At 44.2% G+C, this 5,103-nt stretch overlaps 1 long non-coding RNA gene across 2 annotated transcripts; it reads right to left on the bottom strand.

The window, feature by feature from the left end:
• LOC110401590 lies at positions 1–4,595 on the bottom strand. 2 transcript variants are annotated; one of them, XR_002440449.1, is made up of 4 exons: positions 3,712–4,595; positions 3,269–3,344; positions 717–868; positions 1–349 (listed from the first exon to the last, which is right to left on the bottom strand). It is a non-coding gene; the product is annotated as an uncharacterized LOC110401590 (long non-coding RNA). The 2 variants fall into 2 exon arrangements; XR_002440448.1 differs by having other exon boundaries at positions 3,269–4,595.

Below are 5,103 nucleotides of genomic sequence, written 5' to 3'. Positions count from 1 at the left end.
GCTGCCTTTTTTTTTTTTGTACTTTGTTCAGGCTGGTCCCCCTTGAGGAGAGTCAGAGCATATTTGGTAGATTTCAGGGGAGAAAACGCTGCGTGTTACCTCTTGGGAACCATCCCCTCCCCAGTTCCCCACCGCCACGTTCCCCCACGTGAAGGCAGCTGTGATTACACTTACTCGGTCGGCGGCCCTCCCCACTCACCAGAAGCACACCTTGTACACATCGCTGAGAACCCAGGTGGGGCCACGGGGAGCCAGCACGCGGAGCTCCTCTTCTCCCCACAAACAGTACCACAGAGCTCGGCAAACAAACTCACTGGGCCGCAGCCATTGTCTGTGAGCGTAAATAGGTCTGGGGACATAAAGTTGCGTTTCATTAGTGCAGTACGCTTGTCTGTAATACACATATATAAGGATAAAAATGCCTACAACTTTGTAACACCACAAACCCTGTTAATTCTCTGGTCTTCAATTTCCAGCCTACGGTACACACAGCACACCCAGGAACTCGCTCTAACTCACTGAATCTATTTTTGTTTTCCCCCTGAAAAAGTGTTGTGGATCAACATGTTTCTGAATGCACCCAACGTCCCTGAGCCCACTCCTTCCCTCCCGTGGCCAAGGAGTTTGGGTGCAGAGCCACAGCCTCGGGATCTCAGTGTGCAGCTGCAGAGCCCTATTCTGAGCCTCGCTTACAGGAGTGGTGCAGTTTCACCTACCGAACAGCAGGTATTTGTCTGTGTGCACTGGAGCTCAAGGTCACTGTTGAGATGCCAAGGGTGAAACGGGAAGAAACTGAAGGAACAGATGTTGACTTCGGTACCATTCTTAAGAAGTGATGTTCACACTTGAATTGAGAGAGATGCGGTCACTGGAGATGAAAAAGAAAGAGGTGGAGGGGAAAAGCAAGAGGCAAATTTGCACATGTGCATGCGCATGAGGGAGCGTCACACAAGGGGAGAAAACTAACGTAAAAAAACCTACAAAACCTAAACCATTCAATTCCCAAACACGCATTCTGGAGTTTGCTCTAATCCTAACATTATATCTCCATGGATTTGGGGTTTATAGCCTTAATAAGGGATGAATCCCAGTATAAAGGCCCTCACTTCAGGTAGATGACTTTTCTACAGCGTGGCAAAGTGCCGTTCTGAGTGATTTTCCATTGGATCTGTTCAACGAGTCCTTTCAGACAAGTAAGTAGCTCTGAGTAATTTCTGTGCCTCCTTCACCCAGTGGAATGGAAATGCCATACAAAGAATTGTACAAATTTACAGTGCTAACAAACTTTCATTTGTTAGCACTGCGACACCACAGAGGAGCGGCAGGTTCGCTCCTTCGTAAAGCGCTTACAGACCTAACGGGTGCCACGGGGAGCAACTGGGAGCCTTGACCCAGGTTGGTGGCAGAACTGGGAACCAGGCTCAGCTCCCACACCTCCAGCCTCTGAAGCACAGTTCCCAGGTAGCACACTGGCAGGGGAGGACTGTGTGCACGGCCACCAAGGTGCCACGTATCACCAACATTGCCCACTCCTTTATGGTACACTCTGCCCAGGCAGCACTGAGAAGTCGCCCTGCTCAGTACTGCAGAAACTGTGGATGAAAGAGCAGCTGTTCTCTAACCAGGAGAGCTTTTGGTCTAGTACAAATTCCTGATACTCCTGGTGTGGGAGGAGAGAGGCACACAGGAAGAAAAACACCCATGTGCTGCAGCAAGGACGGGGCTCGGACCTCTGGCTCTTACTCTCTAGCTGCTCTTCCTTTTATTTTGCTAGTCTTGAGCACAAGCAAGAGAAAATAAAGTTTCTTAAGAACAACATGCAGTCCTTATTAAATTGCAAAGGAAGCCTGCCATATACTTAAGTCAAGCCTTCAGCAGACCCGTGAGGTTTCATATTATCCCATGCTTGAATGAGGCAGATGACTGGAGCAAAAACCAGCTAATGACATAAAAGCATTCTTCTACTTTCAGTCTCTCTTAATTAAGGAGTTGGTTAATGTTTCAGTGTTGGGAATTATAAAGCTTCATCAGGGAGGTTAATATGTTTTTTTTTTTTAATTTTATCTTTTGGCTGACAGGAGAAAGAAAAATCAAAAACAAAAAAAAGAAAAGAGAGGGTGATTAAGACACGTGGCATTCAGAACCCCACACAGAGGGCAGGATCAGGCCGTACCAAAGCCTACAGCCGCACATGGTGAATTTAGCAGCTATTGCCAAAGTCAGTTTTCTGAGCAGATGAGATTTGTCTGCCAGTTTAGACACATGGGTTTTATTTCTCAAAACCACCCAAATAACCAAAACAACTCCCTGAGCTCTATACTAAATTAGCTACAGAGGATCTCCCCTCTCTGTTATTACCCATTTCAGAATCACTTACACCTAGCTTACGAGTGTCAGAAGAGACTGACCATGAGCCTGACCTCACACTGCAATTCAACAGTCTGGTGAAGGAAGAAAATCGCAAGCACTCTGGAAAGTTATGTTCACAGAGAACATGGGCTGCGGTTCAAAAGACCACTTAAATATATACCTGAGATCTACAGACCTCAATTATGTCTGAACTCCTGCTTGACCAACTTCACTTCTGTGCATATACATCATAAAGACAAATCAGACTCAATTCTGGTCATGTTTTACATGAAATTAATGTTAAATATTTTTGCAAATACAGGATATTAAAAAAAAGGAAAAATGCTGTGTTAAAAATGCAGCAGTTCCTTTGATAGAGTAAAAATGGCAAAGCTTCAGAAACGCAACCTCTAGAGAACAAGCTCTCTACCACTGTGATATAAGGCTGACACTTTAAGCCATTAGACTTTACAACCTGTAGTGATCTTCAAGAGAAATTTACAGCTGATAAATTAGTTATTTAGAAGTTTTGCTGCTGCTCCCCATAGTGCAGACTTTAAAAATATATATTTCTAAAGAATAGAAGTAGTAAGACCTAAATTTTTGGTCTACTTCCTGGTTCATAAGAAGTTTAACATGTAAATCCTGTCTCCTCACAACAGCTCGGTTGCAATGAACTCCATAAAATTTCTCCCTGTAGGAGAATCCGCCATCAGAAAGACTTTTGAGTGTGTATAAACTACTGGAGGATCAGGTTGGATCTGACACCTTGCAGACCCATTAACATCTCCCCGGCACCCGTACTGCTGGGGACAAGGGCAGGTCTACGACCCAAGTGGATGGCTTCTGAAGAGGCCCAAACTAGGAGCTAGGACAGTCTGGCTTCCCCCAGGCCTCAAGGAAAGCAAGGCATACTTACAGGAGATGGATCTTTTCCAGGAGAAGCGTCCTTTGTCTTGCTATGGCTTGAAATTTTCCTTCTCATTTTCTTCTACCTACATGGTGAATCAGTTCTCAATACATCTCTCTGATGTAAAGTTTCAGTTTACACTGAAGTAAGGCAGAAATCTGGGATTCCACCTTTAGCCCAACCTCCCCAAACAAGTCCACACATGGATTTTGGCTCTGCCACCTCTTCACACAGCAGCCTGTATAATTTCCAGAGTCTAATGTACATGAGAAAGGATCATTCAGAAACAAAAAACCACCAAGCCGTATGAGCTTGTTAGGGCGATGGTGTTTGTGCAATGTTTCTCATTTTCATCTGGACCAACAACCAAAATTCCTGAATGTCCTCCTCTGCCTTAAAGTTCATTGCTACTGTAATGTTTTCTTGTAGGTGGCTCTGTCTTTTATCCTTACCTCAGAGGGTGCAGTAGGTAGATACGAAAGACAAATCTGGCCTCCATGTATCTGCCTCAGCTGTTTTATGGAAGAATCCAGTGGGACAGCGTCTGGTTCTGGAATGACACATGGAGCTCACGGGCATGTTGCCACATCCACTGCTCTGATCAGAGCTTATTGCTCCCAGCCTGATGTCAAGCAGAGACTAATTGAATGTGAGATGGGTGAACAGAGGCAGAGCTACGGAGCTGACTCTTCCTAGCCTGTTGCTGTTGGTTTATCTTCATCCCGCAGCACGACATGTGGTCCCAGTCACAGAACTAGACCATAACACGCTATGTGCAAAAATCCCAGTGTCTTTCTTCAAAAAAGATACATTCTTCCCTCACTGCCTTGCTACTGAAGAGACCAGGCAGGATTGACACAGAAAGTCAGAGGTGGAAATACATTAACTGAACAAATACAATGCAATGTCAGGCTCTTGTTGCTTCGTAATGACAATATTCTAAGACGCTGCCAGTGCCACCTGTGTTTTGTGGCTCTCTCTGTCTGTGCTTGGCATAGGTGACATTTACCAGGTCTTCCTAGTGTCATTCCAACAACATATCATCTAAAACGTTGATTCCATTGGAAAGAAGCTGCTTGCACAGTAGTGGTAGGTGCAAACAAAGGATACAGCATGACTGCTGAACACTCAGCAGAGGAATTCCAGCTATTCCCAGCTCACACTGCCAGGGAGGGACTGTTGCACTGGACTATGTTTTGCATATGCTTTCACCAGCATCCAGCTCAGTCTGAATCTAATAGTGATAATCTTGATCTGTTAACATGTGAGAGGGAAAAAAAACATCCACAAACCAAAGAGAGTACCATTTGACTGTTTTCTTCTTAAAAAAAAAAAAATGAAAGAAAAAAGAAAAAAAGAAAAAAGAAAAAAGAAACACAACATAGGAAATTACATTTTTCTTCTTTCCCAATCTAAAGACAGATACAAATTCAAGATGGGTGAAAGTTACTGGAGATCTTCTGATAGAAGTAGGCAGGTGGAGCTTCTAATGAAGGAATACACTATAGTGCACATCTTGCCAATGTTTCTTAATGAATAATATGTGCACTCAGATGAGAATAATATTGATTGAGGTCTGCAGGGAAAGTTCTCTGGGAAAAAAAAAATGTATTCTAGGAGCAGGGTCCTTTTTGGAAGATTTTGATCTTTTTCTGCTGCAACCTTTCCCCTCCCCTCTCTTTGTGCTACCCAAAGCAACTGACAGCCAAAAAATGAAAAGCCTGCCCTGCATCTAATGTATCTATCAGATCCAGAAAGAAATTTATATACCGATACTAAGAATGGCTGCACCATTCTCCTTAGCTGGTAGAGGGCACAGCAGTGTGTAATTAGGACTGGATTAC

The sequence above is a fragment of the Numida meleagris genome, chromosome 6, assembly GCF_002078875.1.
Source record: "Numida meleagris isolate 19003 breed g44 Domestic line chromosome 6, NumMel1.0, whole genome shotgun sequence".
NCBI classification, from domain to species: Eukaryota; Metazoa; Chordata; class Aves; order Galliformes; family Numididae; genus Numida; species Numida meleagris.
The sequence above is the reverse complement of the archived record's forward strand: the minus strand, read 5'-3'. Positions and strand labels throughout refer to the sequence as shown.